The sequence below is a fragment of the Cibotium barometz genome, chromosome 62 (assembly GCF_041138505.1).
Source record: "Cibotium barometz isolate CiBa-2024 chromosome 62, ASM4113850v1, whole genome shotgun sequence".
In the NCBI taxonomy this organism is placed as follows: domain Eukaryota; kingdom Viridiplantae; phylum Streptophyta; class Polypodiopsida; order Cyatheales; family Cibotiaceae; genus Cibotium; species Cibotium barometz.
The window spans coordinates 26,260,524-26,282,232 of NC_141107.1; positions in this window are offsets into that span (position 1 = coordinate 26,260,524).

A 21,709-nucleotide genomic window follows, 5' to 3' on the forward strand; every position below is an offset into this window, starting at 1 on the left:
GGAAGTAAATGGCACTCTAGGGATCCCCTTATTGCTTGGGTCAAGTGCACAGAGAGGTTATGGAAAGCTATAGGTATTGTCAAACTAAATCTCTTACTCTCAAAGGTCCACAAGGGGTAGAATTAGTAAATGGATGGAACTAAATTCATATTGCCCTTTATGTAATAGAACCAATGAAGAATGAATGCACCTCTTCTAGGAGTGTCAAGTGGTGAAGCCAACTTGGTCAAATGGTCAAGCCAACTTGGTCAAGTGGTGAAGCCAACTTGGTCAAATGGTCAAGCCAACATGGAATGGACTCAAAAAGTTATTAAATACCAATTGATTGTCTGAAAAAATAACGCGAAATGGTCCCTCCCAGGGAACCCACCACAAAAAAGTATGTATCGTTGGATTAGGGCAATGACCATTAAACAATAAGGGAAGACAGGAACAATCTCGTGATCAAAAAGAAATCAAGAATACACTTCAAATTGGAAGGCTTATGAGGATATTTGAAGAGCTAACAACAAACCTCCTCAAGAGGGATCCAAGGGGAAATAAATTCAAAAGGATACTCACTAAAGGACAACTATGAGTCCCTAATCTATAGAGGTTAAACCAATTGTGATGTAATTCTTCATATTCATAATAAATCAAATTTAGCTTTCCTCACAAAAAAAAAGAGCCTCTCCAGGTCTTTCCTAAAAAAAAAAGAGGCTCTCCTTGTTCTCCCGAAGATATCACATACCAATTCTAAAAAAACCAAAGGTGGAGCCTCATACAAGACTTTGCCTTCATTTAAAGTTTTCCTCATCATTGTATGCATAAGAGAAAACCCAACTTGATTGGTTCGTCTCTCCCCTTAGTCCTATTTTTAGCAAAGCTTACCTCTACTTATGCGACTTACAAAGATAATAAATTTTGTATGATTAATGGGCTAAGTCGTATGCAAGGCTCCACCCTAAAATATTTCAAAAAGAAATGATGTAGGATCCACCTTGCCAAGAAAATAATTTTAATCTATTGGACACTTTCTCGATGTCAAAAACCTCTTGTAGTGCTTTATATTAGACACTATTTGACACTTTCTCAATGATGCCAAAACCTCCTGCAATCCTTTATATGGGGAAACACTTCTAAAGCTTTACAAATTGTACAAAGTAGGATATTGAAGAATTGACAATATTATTGGTACTTATCACAACATCTATGGATTGATATTCTTAGAAAATGCATAGCTCTTTTGGGGCCACTTATGAGTTCCTATTGAATTGGGGCTCATTGCCATAAGCAAGGCTCACATGCAAAACCTTGCACGTCAAAGTTGTTTTGTAAGGGTAAAGTAAATATGGATGTGAAGTATAAGGAGATTTTCCTAGTGAAAGGTGAGACTTAGTAAACGACTGCGCATTTTTGTTCAATGGAAGGTGTACAAACACTCTTGTTAATATGAGAGAAGTTGTGAAAATAGAATGAGTATGTCTAAGTAGAAAGAAGGCACTACTGGATACAAAGTGAAAAAGAAAATTTGAATTAATTGCTAATAGTTATGATTAGCATTGCAAAAGATCCTTTGTCTCACTATATAATTATTCAACATTTTGTTACAATCCTTAGCATTTTAAATGACGATAATATAATAGTGTGCATACAAGTGTACTTGTGTGTGCATAAGTACATTTGTATGTGCATGCATGTAGGCACCACATTACAAGGTCAAAAAAGGAAAGGCCAATATTTAAGATGACACCATAGTTAATTTCTAGTACATCCATGAAAATATATACAAGAAAATGTTACTATTCCCAATCAAAACACTCAAAAAACCTTCTTAAAACACGCACCAAATTAGATCATCTACCATGGTGATACTTTATAAGAATCACAAACCTAATTAGTACCAAGCATTAATTAGATTGTTGAACACTCTAACTAACGTTGTCCATCACTTTTGTAAGATGCCCGCACCATTTTTTTAAATACTTTATTATTCTCTTATAGCATGACACTGTGACTAGTAAAGCTGCCTGTTGTTAATCCTAATGCCAATGAAAGCCAATATAATTCATTGTTGAACACTCTAACTAACGTTGTCCATCACTTTTGTAAGATGCCCGCACCATTTTTTTAAATACGTTATTATTCTCTTATAGCATGACACTGTGACTAGTAAAGCTACCTGTTGTTAATCCTAATGCCAATGAAAGCCAATATAATTCATTGTATCATAGAAAAGGAACTAGAGGATTTAGTTAAGGAAAATTGAGGACTATTTAAGCACAAGGGTTTCACTAAAATAAAGGTATGATATAATGTGTGTGTGCATGACATCATTTTTAAAGAAAGTCCATTTACAATGTTTAGATTTATAGGAGAAGTCCTATTCTATTAGGTACTAGTGTATTTAACATGCAATAAGTGTTTGAAACATTCATATGAATAAAATGTATACATTCTATTAGATTTATAGGAGAAGTCCTATTCTATTAGGTATTAGTTTCACTAAAAGAAAGGTATGATATAATGTGTGTGCACATGACATCATTTTTAAAGAAAGTCCATTTACAATGTTTAGATTTATAGGAGAAGTCCTATTCTATTAGAGGTACTAGTGTATTTAACATACAATAAGTGTTTGAAACATTCATATGAATAAAATGTATACATTTTTTAAATGTGAAAAAAGTGTGCATTTTTAGAAAAAATGTATGCATATAGGGATTGATGTGTATATTCCTAAAAACCATGTATACGTACCTATTTTTTACTACCCTCTAAATGTAGAGTGAGGCCCCTTGGATTTTGAGTTTTGGTTAGTCATTGTATGAAAGTTGCTCCATAGTATTTAAAATATAAAAAACAAATGAATTTTCCAACCAACCTAAGCTTACCCATAGTAGAATCTTGCAATAGTGTAGGAGTCCAAAGTGATTTATAGAGCCAAAAAAGCATGCCACCATAACATATAAATCACTAAAATAAATTTACTTAAAAAAGTTCTAAATCATGCACACCATAAACATAAATACAATAAAATTTACATATATTCTATAAAACATAATGCTCATTTGCATAGGTGCATGTTGTGTGCAATCTTGTTTGTCTTAGTTAAGGTTGATGACTTAAGGGGTACTAAAGGACTCTTGTAGGGGCATGCTTACATGAACTAAAAGGCTCATGTTTATAGGCTTCATTCACATCTCTTCATTGGCTTTTACATTACTGTCTTCAATTAGCTTAGATGTTATGACATTCACACGTGCTTCTATGATAATGTCATAGGGATCTCAAAGATTCACATACTTTTCACTAAGTTGTGCTTCATCAATTTTTTAATTCATTAGCAACAAAATCTTAAAAGTGTCGTACTTTATTAAACATATGAACATAGTGTTTAGACTGGGTTTTTGGTCAGAGTTCCTTGCCTAGATGAGTAAAAAGAGATTGTAATCATGTGCATTGATATGTGTAATGCTCATCAAAGGCTATTATATATGTAATGTCATGAGTAAGTGAGTGGTTTTAAGAGCATTAGTTGTAACTCCTATTCATGTGGGGTGTCTCCTACCTATGATTAAAGTGTCCTATAGCCAAATTGGTAGGTCAAGGTTAGTGTCTTTCATTCTGTTAGCATGTAATAGTTGGAGGCCTTAGGCTAGTCCTTCTTCATGTAATTGAGTTGCACGACCTATGTAAGGAGGGTTCTAGGATTACTAGTTCAAGGTGGAGTGTTGAAAAAGTGACCTTATTTATGAGGACCCCATCACCTAAATATAGATAGCATGTACGCGGATTGCCACTATGTAGAAACTCCTTACACTAGGAAATGCATGTGATCCTCCTGTACGTGTCCCCTCCATGATTCCCGCAAGTAAGAGGCGGTCGGTGGCTCCCCGAGGCTCAACCAATGTCTTACTCCTTGATCATGAAGGAGACAACCTCTATTCCTTTAGGACTGACTCAACTCTATATTCTAAAACCCATTTCTCTAAGTTTTTCTTCGAGTCCACCCTACCACCACTTTTTGATAGTGTATCTATTATCTACTTTTACTAGATCCATAGGCACAACCTGGACCCCATCCAGTCCCCTAGATCTAGCCTGCCACCCTCCACTAGGCCCATGGAGCTAGTGTGAACTCACGCACCCATAATATATATTCTTGATTCATTACACACCCACAACGGGGTAGAATACGCAAATAGAGCTCACACATGCATCCCGTGGGCATACATTTCTTTCCTAATATAAAAACATGGCTTTAAAATTTAACTAAAACAATATCCAAATGACCCATAATTGATATTATTGATTTTTTACACACCCACAACACAACAAAAGATGCAAATAGAGTTCACACATGCATCCCGTGGGCATACATTTCTTTCCTAATATAAAAACATGACTTTAAAATTTAACTGAAACAATATCCAAATGACCCATTTTTCAGTGAGGGAATGGTTGACCCATTAACCATTCCTTCTCTCTTCACACCCATTGTAGCATGGCATCATAAGCCAGCTAGAGTGAGTTGAAATACATCAAGCTAGAAGAAGAAGAGGAAGACCATTTTACATAGTGGCATACAATGCCTGAAAACTTGGACCAAAGAGAAAAGGAAGACCATTTTATATGGTAGTAACAAATGTCCAAAAACACAGACCAAAGCTGGAATCGAGCTCTAGTGAAGCCATGCCTGCACTACCTTTACTAATTTTCTAAGTGTGGAGAGGATCTCACAGTTATTAAATGGCATCATGGCTATCACTGGTGGTACAAGTCTCTCACAATATGTATTTCTTGCATTCTTAAAGATCACTAATGTTATGCGTTTACAAGAAGCCTTAAACAATGTACAGGGATGGAATAAACTATTTATGGGCACAATAGATTTTGTGAGAGATGCACCATGTAGTGGTACAGCCCAACTCTTCAGTGTGCTGGTTTTCTTAAGTAAGGAAGATGCTTTATGCCTTAGTAGGTCCTGTCTTGAACGTAGCTCTTTTAAATCAAGACTATGACAGAGTGAAAGGTTTAGATGCCATCACTTATTTGCGATACAACAAGGCCACTCTCATCAATCAGTGTATTAGGTTGTATTGTATGCAAGATCTCATGCTCATTGATGCTTTCAACAATAGTTTTGTGTCAGGATATGCACTCAAAGCAAAAAGAGATTTGATATGCTTGGTTGACAATGTAGAAGGAAGTGAAGAGGTGAAATCAATGCAAAAGAGAATTTGTTTTTTAACTTGGGTAGCCTAAGATGCTTGAACAAGAGCAAGCAAAGATAGTAGACCAAGTGGAAATATAAATAATTATGTCTCCGTGCAATAGGCAATTTGCCTATATATATATATCTCCAACGCAAGTAGAGTGTGTTACCATATTATAGTAGTGATGTGTGTGAACACACTTAGGACCGCCGGGGCACTTTTTCCCTCACTAGGAGGTTTTTTCCCCCGTGCATTGTATATACGCCCATTATCTTCTAGGGCTTGTTATCTTTCATTTTTGGCACTCATAATACACTACTGTGTTGTGCTCAAGCTTCCTCATCTTCTTGAAGTTGTGTGTGCATTCCTGCAACCCTAATTCTAACAATTGGTATCAGAGCAGGCTTCCTCCTCCCGGGCAGCATCACCGACACCTGCCGCTTCATCTCCTCCGATTGCGACGAGGTTTCACGAGCGTCTGCAGGTTAGTATATGCCATGGGAAAGCCCGTAGGGCTTGGTCGTTTCAAAATTTTGATCTGAGGTCATTTCGCCCTCCGTTTTTGCATTCCAAGTACTGCGCAGGCAAAATCGTCCTACTGTGCAGATTCTCTGTCAAGATTGAAATCTGCAGGACAGGTGCCCATTCGTCTGTTTTGGGCTGTGCTACATAGCACAGGTCGATTTTATACAGGTTTACCTCTTACAGACAGCATTTACATCTAGTAGTACAGTCATTGGCCATGGCTGACAACAATGATGTATTCCGCATGTTGGCTGCTGAGGATAAGTTGGATGGCACCAACTATCCATTGTGGGCATATATGATGCGACATGTATTGGTAGCAAAGGGGTTATGGAACATTGTGCAGGGTATTGATGCACGTCCTATTGTGGCTGGGAATGCTGCAAACACATCAGAAACAGGTACTGTTGATGATGGTGCAGGCATAAGTGCTGTAGCAGCTGTTCGAGAACCACCACTTTCAGCAGAGCAGATTCGTTGGGATGGTAGAGATGCGCAGGCTCATGCCTTGATTGCGCTGTCTGTCAAACGTACCATTATCCCACATATTCGCTCCTGCAGGACTTCTAAGGATGCTTGGGATGTACTTGCCACATTGTATCAGGCAAGAAATGAGGCTCGTGTTGCTTATCTCCGAAAACAGTTGGAGAGTGAGCATATGAACGAAGGTGATTCTATGGATAGCTTTTTGACAAAGATCAAGGATTTCAAAGAGCAGCTCATTTCTGCAGATGAAATCCTGTCTGACAGTTCACTTGTGCAGACTGTTTTGAATGGTCTACCAGATTCTTATCAGGGTTTTGCTTCCACTCTTCGCTTGATGATGAAAGGCAATCCCAATGCCTTATCATTTGAGGAGTTAGTTTCTGTTTTGCTGCAAGAAGACCAGTCAAGGCAAAACAGGAATATTATGCGTGTCGCAGATCAAGCTTTCGTTGCTAGTCAGAGAAGCGGGAAAGGTAAAGCTGGCTTTTCTTCTAGTAAGCAGAAATCTGCAAATGCTGCGCAACCAAAGAAGGAAGACAAAGATGAGAAGAAGGGTGACAAACAGAAGACATTTTGCAAGTACTGTAAGGGAAATGATCATGTCATCAAAGCGTGTCCTAAGCTGGCTGCGAAAGAGGCTAAGAAGAAAGAGGCTGGTATGGCTGTTGCAGATGCCTCTCCTTCTAACAATGAATCTGCTAATGTTGTGCTAGATACAGAATGGGCATTCAATGCGCAGTGCAGTTATGACCCATCTTTGCATGACACATGTATGTCTGCAGTAGATTCAGATGTATGGTACTTTGACAGTGGTGCCACTAAGCATATCACCTCGCAGCGCAGTTTATTCACTTTCCTTGAGTCTGCTCCCACAGGGAATACTGTCACTTGTGCCAATAACTCCTCTTATCCCGTTGAAGGAGTTGGACAGATTGTGCTGAATGTTGCAAATGGCAACACCTTTACACTTTTTGATGCATTGTATGTGCCAGGGATCAAAAAGAATCTGCTGTCAGTCTCCGCATTTGCCAAAACAGGTTTGGTTGTAAAATTTGTGGATGACAGATGTACTGTTCATGATCTCTCTTGTGGTGACATCATTGTAGCATCTGGTTCACTATGTCGAGGGCTGTATAAGCTCAATATGGATGGCAAATGTGTAGAGGATTCAGCATGTGCTATTATGGATACGCAGGCTATTTCAAATGCAAAACTGTGGCATGCACGTTTTGGTCATCTGAATTTTGCAAGTTTGCTGCGCCTGCAGAAATCTGAAATGGTGTCTTCTTTGCCTAAGCTTGAGGCACCTGTCAAGCATGTTTGTGAGGGCTGCATATTGGGTAAAATGCAGCGTGCTTCCTTTCCCAAAGATGGATCAGTGAGAGCTGAACGCAGATTGCAGCTTGTTCACAGTGATGTTTGTGGTCCCATGCAAACTCCATCATTTGGAAACTACCTTTACTTCGTGACTTTCATTGATGATTTTACCAGGCATGCATGGGTATATCCTTTGAAGGCAAAGTCCGAAGTGTTTTTGTGCTTCAAACAGTTTTTGGTTATGGCTGAAAATGTGTCAGAAAGTAAGATGGGCACCCTCCGTTCAGATCGAGGGGGGGAGTATATGTCTTCAGAATTTAATGCATTTCTGGCTGAGCGTGGGATAAAACACCAATGTACAGTGCCGTATACACCACAGCAAAATGGTGTGGCTGAGAGAAAAAACAGGTCTCTCATGGAAATGGCAAGATGTATGGTTAAGAGTCAAAGTCTACCACATGGTTTTTGGCTTGAGGCTGTCATGTGTGCCACTTATGTACTAAACAGGTGTCCCACCAAAGCATTACAGGTTGTCACTCCATATGAGGCTTGGCATGGCCGCAAGCCATCTGTTGGCCATTTACGTGTTTTTGGTTGCCTGGCATATGCATTAGTGCCTGTGCAACATCGCAGAAAATTGGATGACAAAGCTGTCAAATGTATTTTTGTTGGATATAGTGCTGAGAGCAAAGGCTATCGTTTGTATCATCCACAGACAAAGCGCATTTTGGTTAGCCGTGATGTTGTATTTGTGGAAGATGCAGTTCAGCCCTTGGTTTCATGTACTAAGGAGACAGATATCAGCTCACGTGATGTCTATGATACATTGTTGCCTCTTTTCAGTGGTGCACAGTCAAGTGCAATACCTCATGAGGCAGTTTTTCAGCCTATGCAGGTTTTAAATGATGGCACAGATCAGCCTATATCTGATGCAGATGTGCATGATGCACTTGAGGATGAGAGACAAGAGATTGAGGGCTCTAGGAACATGCCTAGATGGCTGGTGCAGACTTTGCGTGACAGCAAGTTGGATGCCCCTTTGTCTAGTCGCACTCGTTCTGGCTCTCATGGTGCCTCTTATGCGTCAGATTGTTATGCATTGGCTGTTTCTAGTATGTGCGATGAAAGTGAGCCTGCTTCATTTGATGAGGCACAAAGTTCAGAAAATTGGATGGCTGCTATGCAAGCAGAATACGATGCTATTATGAAGAATGGTACATGGTCTTTATGTGACTTGCCTCCTGGCAAGAAGGCCATTGGCACTAAGTGGGTATACAAATTGAAGCGTAAGCCTGATGGCACAGTGGATCGCCATAAGGCTAGGCTTGTTGCAAAAGGTTATGCTCAAGAGAAGGGCATTGATTTTGATGAGACTTTTGCTCCCACATGTCGTATGACCACTGTTCGTAGCATCTGTGCATTAGCAGCTCATAATGGTTGGAATGTACATCAGCTGGACATAAAGACTGCGTTCTTAAATGGAGATTTGCATGAGGAGGTGTATGTATCGCAGCCTCGTGGTTTTGTTCAAAGAGGGCAGGAAAACAAAGTGTGCAGGTTAAAAAAGGCTTTATATGGTTTAAAGCAAGCTCCACGAGCTTGGTATGAAAAAATACATGCATATTTGACTGCACATGGGTTTCAGAATAGTCCAACAGAAAGCACTTTGTATGCTAAACGTGTGGATGGTGTACATCTAATCATTGCTCTCTATGTCGATGACATGCTGCTCACAGGACCAAATGAGAGTCATATTGCTGATTTTAAGGCTGATTTAAATGCCTCTTTTGAGATGTCAGATTTGGGGCATTTGCATCATTATTTGGGGATACAATTTAAGCAGTGTGATGGAGGTATTGCTTTGTGTCAGACAAAGTATATTGAAACATTGTTGCGGAGATTTGGCCTTGAAGACTGCAAGCCTATTGCTACTCCAATGGAGACAGGTTTGAAGTTGAGTCTTCATGATGCTGGAGATCACTTTGATGTCACACTCTATCAGACAGCTGTTGGTTGCCTCATTTATGTATGCATTACGAGGCCAGACATTCAGTTTGCAGTCTCACAGGTGAGCAGATTTATGCATAGCCCAGGCATTAAGCATAGGCAGGCAGTGAAGCGTATCTTTCGCTATTTGAGTGGTACTCGGCATCTTGGGTTGTTTTATCCCAAGGGGGGATCATTGCCGCCAGATTTACATGCTTTTTCAGATTCTGACTGGGCTGGTTGTTATGACACACGCGTGTCCACGAGTGGTTTTTGCTTCATGCTTGGAAGCTCATGCATATCATGGTTGAGCAAGAAGCAGCCTACTGTGGCCACTTCTAGTTGTGAAGCTGAGTACAGGGCAGCTTTCACAGCTACGGTTGAGTGTGTGTGGCTCAGACGCCTCATGGCTGATTTGGGTGTTGGGCAGCCATCTGCCACCACCATCTTCACTGACAGTCAGAGCGCATTGGCAGTTGCGCGGAACCCAGTGTTCCATGCTCGTACGAAGCACATTGAGGTGCACTACCATTATGTCAGGGAGAGACTCTCTGCAGGAGAGATCAGTTTGGCTTATGTGCCAACACAGGATAACCTTGCAGACCTTTTCACAAAGGCTCTGCCTCGTGAGAAGTTCGAAGCTTTTCGCAAAGCTTTGGGCTTACTCCCTTTTGTGGATTCGTCCACATAGCTAGACACTTCCCTATACATGAGTGCTAGCTCTTGTTCACCGCATCACTCCAGGGGGGATTTGTTACCATATTATAGTAGTGATGTGTGTGAACACACTTAGGACCGCCGGGGCACTTTTTCCCTCACTAGGAGGTTTTTTCCCCCGTGCATTGTATATACGCCCATTATCTTCTAGGGCTTGTTATCTTTCATTTTTGGCACTCATAATACACTACTGTGTTGTGCTCAAGCTTCCTCATCTTCTTGAAGTTGTGTGTGCATTCCTGCAACCCTAATTCCAACAGAGTGCGGGCTCTATCTGGAGAACAGTGAAGAAAGCACGAGCTGAGAAACTTTCAAAAGTAGAAGTGGACGAGATCGCAGTCAATGTAGTTGTGGACTCTACTAGAACAACAAGGGACAGCTATGGTACTTGAGAAAATAGATCTGGCACAATCGTTTGCCCTCCAATGACGTGCGGCAGGAAGAGAAATGGGTTTAATGAAAGAGATATCTGCTGCACTTCCACTACTGTTTGGAAATGATATGGTGCTTGGCAAGACTATGCTTGATATGTCTCTCGCTCTTCTTTCTTTATTGCCAAACATGTTCTATGTTCTTTATTCCCGAACATGTTTTATAGTTTTATGTTTGTTATAAAGTATTTTTATGTGTTTAATACCTTAGTGTGTGCACATAAATAGTGTTCAATACCTTAGTGGCAAGGCTGGTTAGAAACTTTTCAATTATCAGACCATTGTGTTTGATTGTAGAGTAAGCTCTAGAGAGAGAATATATGACCTGAGAGCATATTCAAATGTAAATTATTTTAGTAATTTGACTATATTAATCTTTAAACATCAGAGAAATGTGCTTGCAAAGTAAAGAACTTCATTACAGTTGCTAATATTAGGCTTTTAGTAATTATTTTAGTAATTTGACTATATTAATCTTTAAACATCAGAGAAATGTGCTTGCAAAGTAAAGAACTTCATTACAGTTGCTAATATTAGGCTTTTAGAGAGGAAATTATAAGCCTCGCTAAGAGTATACATTGTTTCCTCTTTGCAACCAAGAGGTATCTACATGTATATAGTGTTGGTATATAGGGTCATAAAACATGTTGAAAGACTAAGATACAAAGAGATTTTGCATAGCCTAAAGATGTTTAATTTGGATTTCAGCAAATGGAGATCTTGAATGATAACAACGGCTCAAATGCCGTAGTGGACGCATGTGGACCTTCCAATTCTGATGTAACTTTGTCTACCCTGCTAGAGCTGATGAATGTCCATGCTACAAAACACCTTGCTTGGTCAAGGTCTCCATCAGGATAGCTAAGCGCTAAACGTCTGCAGACTATTATGGACATATGCGAGCGCACTGAGAAAAATCATGTTGTTTGCAAGGAGTTCGTAGATGCCATTTGGGATGAGGTCTGTGGAAGTGGCACTTAAAGAGGAGATATAATGAGAGATGAGTTGACACATCATTTTCATCGCGTTCTTCATAGTAGCGATCGCATAGAGGCCAACCAACTAGACATAATTTCCTTTATGAAAAATTTGCATACTGAAATCTGGGAGCGTCTATGTGGATGTCCTAGGGAATGTAAACAACAAGCTAATTCTTTAAAAGGGCAAGTACAGGCATTAGGCTCAAGAAGTGTTAAGTCTAAAGATATCCGTTAATCAACTCAATGCTATTATGAAGAAGATGAGCCATATGTTGGAAATCAGGGTAGTTGCCTAGAGATTTTGTGAGAGTATGATGTTTTTATCTAGGATAAAATTGTATTCAACTTTTATGCTTTGACTCTCTGGGCGATATTAATGAATTCTCCATTTCTCAAAGTCTTTATATCTCCCTTTCTATTTTATTCTCTCGCTCTTTCTTTCTTTATCTCTCAACATACTTTATAGTTCTATGTTTTTTTCTTGCTCTCTCTCTCTCTCTCTCTCTCTCTCTCTCTCTCTCTCTCTCTCTCTCTCTCTCTCTCTCTCTCTCTCTTTGATGTGCGGAGTCTATCCTTAAGAGTAGGGTCACAAAAAAGAAAGGTGAGAGACAGAGAGAGGTTATCAACTAATTAGTAATTGATTGTAATTTAATGGAGTACTTTAATGTAAATGAAATCAAAACTATTGGAAGGTTCAAAGATGAGCAACATAGAGAATTCTATTACCCGAATCCACTTGGATTCGGGTAATAGAGCAACTCCTACTGCTATGGTTATTCAAGCACCTATCAATGAACATCCGAATATTCAGGCATATAGAGATATGGCTGAAGGCCCTATTTTATTTGATTTAAATGAGCCACCTATAATTTGGAAATGTGAGGTGTCAAGAAAGCTTCGACAATATGTAGGAAAACATTGTTACTAAGTGGGAACATCTCTTTATTGTTGCCATTGAAAAATCTTCCTCCTATATTGGTTGATCTATTGCTTGGTAATAATAATGCCAGTAAGGAATACAAGAAGAATATATACTCTTATAACAATGCCTTAGCATTCATTTCACTGGGAGATATATATGTGAGGAATACGCTCTTAGCAAGTCTTAACATTCATTTCATTGGGTGCTCATTTAGATAATCAGTTCACTAGGAGGGAGGTGTATTTAAAATTTGAATCCATGGTACTACCTATCATCGTGTTGGCTCTGTAATACTTGATGAAACACAAGATGCAACTCCTCAATTTTCCCAATTGTATGTGTATGACACAGAGCATGTATTGGAGAATATACTTCATGGGATGCCTTCTTTAAATCATAATGTGCTCGAAAGGTTAAAAATAATGATGTATGAACACAATCCGTATGCATGTGCATTTCGTAGAATGAGAAAAATGCTACAGTCCAGTCCACATGCAGATTTGAGAATGGTCATCTCATTGCTATCATGCCAGGTCAAGGAGATGATTTTCATGTAGGTCATAGAGATATTCAAATAATGTCTCACAGAGGTGCTATAAAAAGAATATCTAACTTGCATCGTTCATATATGCCTCTATTATATGTTCTTTTGTTTCCTCGAAGAGAGGATGGTTGGCATTTTGGAATTCCACTCCATGGTAGGAATATTTAAGGTTCAAATGAGAAGTCAAAGGCAATATTATGCATATAAATTATAGATAAAGGAAGATACAAATCCCTGGCTTCTGGGCGGTGGTCGACTTTTGCAACAGTACATTGTTGATACATACCTTTACTTGCAATTTTAAGTGGGATGAAATAAGTAATGCTTTATTGCCGGGTCAGGCTACCCAAGATCGACCTGACTTGATGGCACGTGTGTTCTATGAGAAGCATAAGGATATAATGCACTTATTGGTGAAAAAAGAATTATTTGGAAGGGTACTGGGATTTGTTTCTATTATTGAATTTCAAAAAAGAGGCTTACCACATGCATATATCTTATTAATATTGGAAAGTGGATGTAAACCGATTAAGATTGCTCACTCTGATATTTTGGTATGTCTAAACTTCCAAATAAGGTGATGTTTTCTAAGTTGCACAACGTAAACAGTCATTGTACTGGTTATGGACCATGTGGGGAGCTAAATATGCACTCTCCTTACTGGTTATGGACCATGTGGGGAGCTAAACAGTCATTGTACTGGTTATGGACCATGTGGGGAGCTAAATATGCACTCTCCTTACATGGTTAACGAGAGTTGCAAACATCGTTATCCTCGAAAGTTTTTCGAGACTACTATCGTTTGATGACAATGGGTATCCAACTTACATGCGGCAAGACGATGGTAGTTTCATCCAAGTAAAGGATCATAGGGTGGATAGTCAATGGTTTGTTCCTTATAACCCTTTTCTCTCTATAAGATACAAAGTGCATATTAACATAGAATTATACTCTACCATTACAGCATTGAAGTATTTTGACGAGGTTAGTCAATATTTGGATGCACGATATGTGTCTACGTATGAGACATGCTGGCGCTTATACCAATATCTGGATGCACGATATGTGTCTGCGTATGAGACATGCTGGCGCTTATACCAATATCTAGATGCACGATACATGTCTACGTCTGAGGCATGCTAGCGCTTATACCAATATGATTTGCATAATGAAAAGCCTGATATACAAAGGTTGCGTGTTCATCTTCTGATGCAAAATAATGTGATATTCAATGACCATGATGATTTGTGTGATGTAACTAGTTGTGACAGAAACCAAAGAACGACCCTCACCGAATGGTTTAGAGCTAATGAGTTGCATGCAGATGCTAATAGCTTGCTATATGTTGATTTCCCTTGCAAGTGGGTGTGAAATTCAGCTCTTCGATCATGGACTAAAAGAAAAAGGAAAAATATGATTGAACGTATATATAATGTTAGCTCGAGTGCAGGTGAGCAATACTACCTACGCATGTTACTCACAATGTGTAAGGGCTGTAAATCTTTTGAGGATGTACAAACGATGGATAGACATTTGTATCCCTATTTTAAGGCTGCATGTGAAGCCAAAGGAAGGCTGGAGAGTGATGAGGAGTGGTATATGTGTCTTTAAGAAGTTGCATTTCATAAAACAAGATTCCAACTGTATCAACTATGTCATTATACTGGTTTTTTATGAGCCTTTATCCCCCATACAACTTTGGAACAAATGATTTTTTTCATGGCTTATACAGAGGGCGTGTACTGATGTTAGTGTTTGTCTTTATATAGTAAAGAATCAAGCTCTATTGCACATGCAAGAGCTCTTACAACAATATGGAAAATAGTTACATGATTTTGAAGGGTTGCCTATTCCTGATAGATCAAGTGTTGCTACTAGAAGAGATGATGTTTGATTCAGTTCAACAGGCTAATTTGTCTATATCCATGGTTGTCAATCAAGGATATTTGATACTATCCTTGAGGCTATTTCTTTAAACAATGGTGATGTTTTTTTCCTTATGGACCAAGTGGATCAGGCAAACCATATCTTTATAATGCCTTTCCATCTCGATTACGTGGAGAGAATCAAATTGCTTTGGCATGTGTATCGTCTAGAATAGCTGCATTGTTACTTTCAAATGGTCGTACAATACACTCATGTTTCAAAATCTCATTGGTTCTCAATACTTCTAACACATGTGGTATCAAAGGTAATAGCCCATTGGCTGAGGTGTTGAAGCTTGCAAGGTTGATCATTTGGGATGAGCCTCTAATGATGCATCGATATGCCTATGAAGCAGTGGATAGGACTTAAAAAGACATTATGCAAAGTGATATTGTGTTTGGCAGGAAAGTTATGCTCCTTGATCGTGACTTTAGGCAAATCTTACCCATTTGTGGCAAAGGGTTCATGTGAGGATATTGTTGATGCAACGTTGTGCCAGTCATATATTTGGAGACATGTGAATGTTTTAAAGCTCACCCAAAACATGTGGGTCAGACAGAGTGCTTATGATTGTAGAGAACAAGAATTTGTCAAATGGACTTTACAAATTAGAGATGGCTCTATAGGACATCCAAACAATCAAGGCAGAGTGGTAATTCCCACCAAAACATGTGGGTCGTCAGACAGAGTGCTTACGATTGTAGAGAACAAGAATTTGTCAAATGGACTTTACAAATTGGAGATGGCTCTATAGGCCATCCAAACAATCAAGGCGCAGAGTGGTAATTCCCACTAAACGAATGTTGATCCCTGGGAACTCCCTTTTGAGTTTAGTTGAATGGGTGTACAAAGATAATCAAAGAGTGGAGGATTATGCATGCTTCTTCAAAGACCATGCTATTCTTGCACCACGAAATCTAGAGGTCAATGAGATCAATGAACTAGCCTTGAGTGCATTACCCAGTCTTGAAAGAGAATACCTCAGTGTAGATACGGTTATTTCTTCTGAGAATAAGAGAATATTATATCCAATTGAGTACTTGAATAGTTTGAATTTAGGTGGTGGATACCCTCCTCACCGCTTGCTTGTAAAGATGAATGCTCCTATCATGCTGCTCCGTAATTTGGACCCTCCACGGGGACTTTGCAGTGGTACCAGACTGATATGCAAGAAATTTCACTCAAAGGTGATAGAAGTAGAAATTATTATAGGTACAAACATTGGAGACATGGTCTTTATTCCCAGGATAACATTCATACCAACTATGCTTTAATTGCCTTTTAACATGAGAAGGAGACAATGTGGTCTTTATTCCTAGGATAACATTCATACCAACTATGCTTCAATTGTCTTTTGACATGAGAAGGAGACAGTTTCTTGTGAGGATAGATTTTGGTATGTCAATAAATAAGTCCCAAGGAAAAACATTGAGTGTGTTGGGACTTTATTTAGCCACACAAGTATTCACACATGGACAATTATATGTTGTTATGTCACGTGTTAGATTATCTGATGCAGTGAAAGTGTGTAAAGGGTATTGTGGAACATGAAAGCAGCATAGAAAGTTCAAACGAAGTTTTCATAGTCAATTTTGTCCACAAAGAGGTATTGCAATTGCCATGAAGAAGAATGTAAATATATTCTACGCCCAAAAGGTAGAGAATGAGCTATTGATACAGCAGCCAAAAAATGCCAGAGACTACATTCGTAGATATCTTTGTATTAGTCAATTAAGCATTTGAAAGGAGAATGTTTGCAAAGATGTGACATATGCAATCTATGTTATGGAAAGTGTGCATGCTTTTCAAGTTGACTGATGTTTCTTTTAGAACAATAATTATTTTATTGTGATGCGAAGACATGAAGTTTAATAGGAGTTAGATGGTAAAATTTCTTTAATTTATCTCTCACACTAGCGCTACCCTTGGCGGCGGTGATATTGAATTGATATAGAGGTAAAGCCACCATACAGATCCACAATACGGAGTGTTCCATCTATTGCTCAAGGGATGGTTCAAATTGTTGAGATGGCTGTAGGGGCTTGGTGAGTTCGTGTTTGTTTTTTTAAACATTTGGATAAGCAACTATTTTTCTTTATTGACTCGAAATACTGAATGCACATAGAGAGAGAGAGAGAGAGAGAGAGAGAGAGAGAGAGAGAGAGAGCTCAAAATCTTATGTAAATGATTAGTGTAATGTAGTGTCGTATTTCATATCATGGGTATATTGCTTAGGATGGATGTGGCAAGGAGATTATTTACATTTATGTATGGTGATGAAAAAGATATTGAAGGTATTCTTCTCGACGTTTGCTATAATATAGTCATCATTGTTTACCATAATCTAATTAATTTTCATGGCTCAATTGTACACCCATTTTGGAAAGGATAAGCAACACAATCTCTAATGATCGAACTATAGTATAGAAACTTGCTTTTTATGTAGCTTTTGTGTTTTATGTAAATATAAATTATTATTGATTTTTGTGTTAAAAGGGAGTATCTTTATTTTTTGGAACCTAGAATATTGCTAGGTTTGTATGGTCGAGACACTTATAATGACAGCTTTGGGCTCCTTGAAATTTATCAGCTCAGATTGCAAAAGATTACGGATCAACTTCATGTACACGTAATGTTTGTAGACTATCAAAAGCCTAATAAGTTAGATTTTCAGTGCATAGGCATTGGACATTACAAAATTTTTTGATTTGCTATCTACAAGCCTGTTCAAACGCCATTCGTTCTCAAATATTGATCCATTGAATGAATTTTGTAAGGTTTTATCTTTTTACTTTTTTCTCGGCATAAATTATATCTTGCAATAGATAATGTTATTTTATCTTAAACATATTTTTTGGATAGATGGAGGCGAAGGGTATAGGCTCGAAGATTGTTTTAATGCTTGCTCAAGTGTGTAATATTATCACCACTATATTGGGTTGGAATTCTAGATGTTATGTCAAGTTTGGGTTTGGTGTGCTCATATTTAGGTTGCCAAGTTGAGGACCATGAGGCCCAAAATGGCTTGCAAATATAAGGCTTATCTCCTACTCTCCTCTGAAGACGAGTTTTTTTTTAAAAACGCATGCAAGAATACTCTTGGCGTTAGCCACTAGTATAATCAAGATACATACTAATTTTGAAACCTTGTAAAAAACCTGCTTACCTCAATCAAATAGGTTTTCCTCTATGCAGGACCATGAGGCCCAAAATGGGCTGCAAATATAAGGCTTATCTTCTCTACTCTTCTCCGAGGATGAGTTTTTTTGTTAATGCATGCATGCAAGAATACTCTTGCCCGTGATGAGGGACGGACGGGTCATGCCACTAGTATACTGAAGATACATACTAATTTTGAAACCTTGTAAAAAATCTTCTTACCTCAATCAAATAGGTTTCTCTGTATGCTAGCCTTTGACTGTTTTTTTCTAGCACTGCATTGTAGCATGGCATCATAAGCCAGCTAGAGTGAGTTGAAATACATCAAGCAGTTAGAAGAAGAAGAGGAAGACCATTTTACACGGTAGCAACAATGCCCAAAAACCCAGACCAAAGCTAGAATCGAACTCTTAGTAAAGCTATTCCTGCACTACCTTTTCTATTTTTCTATGCAAAAGAAAATTTCCTTTTTCTCTATAGGTGTCTGTTTCCACAATCATTTGCCCCTGCCAGGTGACTGTGATATAGTGCATGATTGGTTTCGAAGTTTGGTGCAAAGCCGACTCGGGATACATCTCAAGCTCCGAGGCTTGTCATGTAGCGGTCGTGTGTCTAGGTCACCAGCGAGACAACGCCTATTTCCACGTCGGCAATCCCTGGAGCTTTTCCACGTTGGCAATCACTTTGCGACCGTGAATTGTGACCGCATCGCTTCGTAATGAGACGGCACCACTTCAGGATACATTTCGTAATGAGAGGCTGAGAGGGGTCCATTGGGATAGTGGGATAGGCGCCTATTTCTCTACTGTGAGAGACAACAGCTAGTAGAGGGCAATACACAGGCAATCCACAGCAGCTAGCAGAGGGCAATACACAGGCAATACAATAGCTAGCAGTGGGGTAGGCACCTATCTTCTCTACTGTGGAGACTACTGTGTAGAGGGTAATACACATGCCCAACAAACAACGCCTTGTACATTAATACTTATACATTAGAAATCCTTTGTGAAACTTTATAAAAATAATCATGAGGTGTTGTAATAGATTTGTGAGAGTGAGGGTAAGAGAAAGATCCCCACGCTTCAGACACATATTATTATTTTTACTCATATTATATAATCTTGATCTTTTTGTGGTTGCTTTAGGGTGGTGTAGTACCTTTCCTTGTGTGGGGTGGTGCGGTGAATCTGAACCACCTTACCTGCTGCTATGAGTCTAGTTTCGCTTTTGAAGAGTCAACCTCTGACCTCACGTGCTCACAAGCTCAATGTTCAAACACCTCCACCTGGTCCGTTTGATAAAAAAAATCTTGTATTGTGTGGGGTGGTGTGGTGAATCCGAACCACCTTACCTGCTGCTATGAGTCTAGTTTCGCTTTTGAAGAGTCAACCTCCGACCTCACGTGCTCACAAGCTCAATGTTCAAACACCTCCACCTGGTCCGTTTGATAAAAAAAATCTTGTATGGGAAACCTCTTTGAATCCTCAATCAAAATTTGACATCCAACAAATAGCATACATTCCTTGGGATCGCATGGCCGACTTCAAGCATGGCGAGTCTATCAGATCAGATGCCCCCACAAATTTTTGAATACATTGGAAGAAAAGCAATGAGGCAGGCTTATTAAAATTTCCGACCAAAGATAGTTTCTTGTCATCGATCGGGTAAGTTTCAAATTAATGCATAACTACACAGTTGTGACTTTCTTGGTTTTAAAAGTACAAAATCCAACTTTGTTTTTTAATAACAACTGCACCATGTGTGTTTCTATTAGATATTGGTGTGTCTTCGGTCCCGTGGATGCTCGTGATGACGAACCGTCTATGAGAGCCCGAAAGCAAAGAGTGGAATCACAATCCTACGCAGTTGGCTGCCAATGTCATTTTGTTGTTTCACAATTGTACTTATGGCCATGGGTATGTCGCTTGAATTACATACAATACCAACATGTCGATTCAAAGGGTAATGTATGCCATGGCTCGCAATACACGGGACCTTCCTCAACAAGTTGTGTTTCGCTCCATGGCTATCTGCAACAATGGAATCATGGATTTGTGACATGCTACATAAAGGATTCACCCCCCAAGTGTTGCAGCATCATTACATTTGGTGAAAAGCAATGCAAAGGAAGGGAACCTTCGGGCAACTTGGGATACTTTCCTTACACTGCGAGACATCCTTAATGTTGCAAAAGCAAGTTGGAATGTATCACACTCCAAACTGATCAAGATGATGCACGCAGTGTACACAACTGGGTATTGGCAAATAAGAGTCAAACTTTTTTCTATCAATTGTTTGATGAATCCAAGAGACAACCATTTGTTTTGGGAGTCCAAAATAGTTGGCAACTTCACATGATGAACACCCATGGTCATGATGGTTTATTGGCCATGGACGCTACTTTCGGAAACGAATAAGTACAAGGTGTGTACTCATCGTTGGGATTACAGTAATGCATTTCATAATACTTCAAATTTTCGTATTATTATTAACAAATGTTTGTTGTAGTTCCATTTATATACCTTATTGGTATTCGATGCTCATCGAAATGGTGTTCCAGTTGCATGGGCCATCACGTCGTCTTGCTCCATGGTTGATATCAAAATTTGGTTAACTGTTTTGAGAAACCGGATTTTTGATGCCAATAAGTCTTGGCAATAAGTCTTGGCAACCGGATTTTTGATGCCAATAAGTCTTGGCAACCCAATGCTTTTATAGTGGATGATGCACAAGCGGAAATCCAAGCTATCAAGTGAGTTTGGACATGTGTTTTTCCACTGTTGCAACATGTCTCTTTAACATGTGTTTTTCCACTGTTGCAACATGTCTCTTTAACATGTGATTACACACGTTTTGAGTAATGCAACTTGCTCTTCGTATGTCATATTTGGTGCAGGGAGGTGTTTGGGACACTAATCTACCTATGTCTTTGGCATGTTCGACGATCGTGGTTGAAAAACCTGATCAAGAAAGTGTTAGGTGTTTCCACTTGAGCTGAAATGTTTAGATCATTGGGAGTAATCATGAACATGCAAAGAAAAACATGTGGCACACAAGCAAGTAGTGAGAAGGAGGCCATGGGACATCTAGAGACATTTTTGGAAACATACAAGGACCAAGCATTATTCATCAAATACTTCAAAGAACAGTGGATGAATTCCACAGGTAATATATCATGCTTCAAGTTGTTCTAATGAAATGTTTCACATTAAATATTCATGTACCACTGTGTTTGTGTTCTTTTTATAGGGATGTGGGTCCGAGCAAGTAGGAATTTACCTCATTCTAACCAAGAGACGAATGGGAGCATTGAGTAATATCATGGAGTTCTTAAAACTCGATTCTTAACTAGCCACATGGTCGACGAGTTGACTGGCTTTTACTACAGAAGTTGCTTGGCCCTTGCCACTCATAGTATTGGTATCATGACATGCTAAAAGAGGCAGGCTTCAAGAAGAATTTCATCATTATTGATGTTGTATCTAATTCAATGCAACGTGCAAAAGCCATTTTCCTGA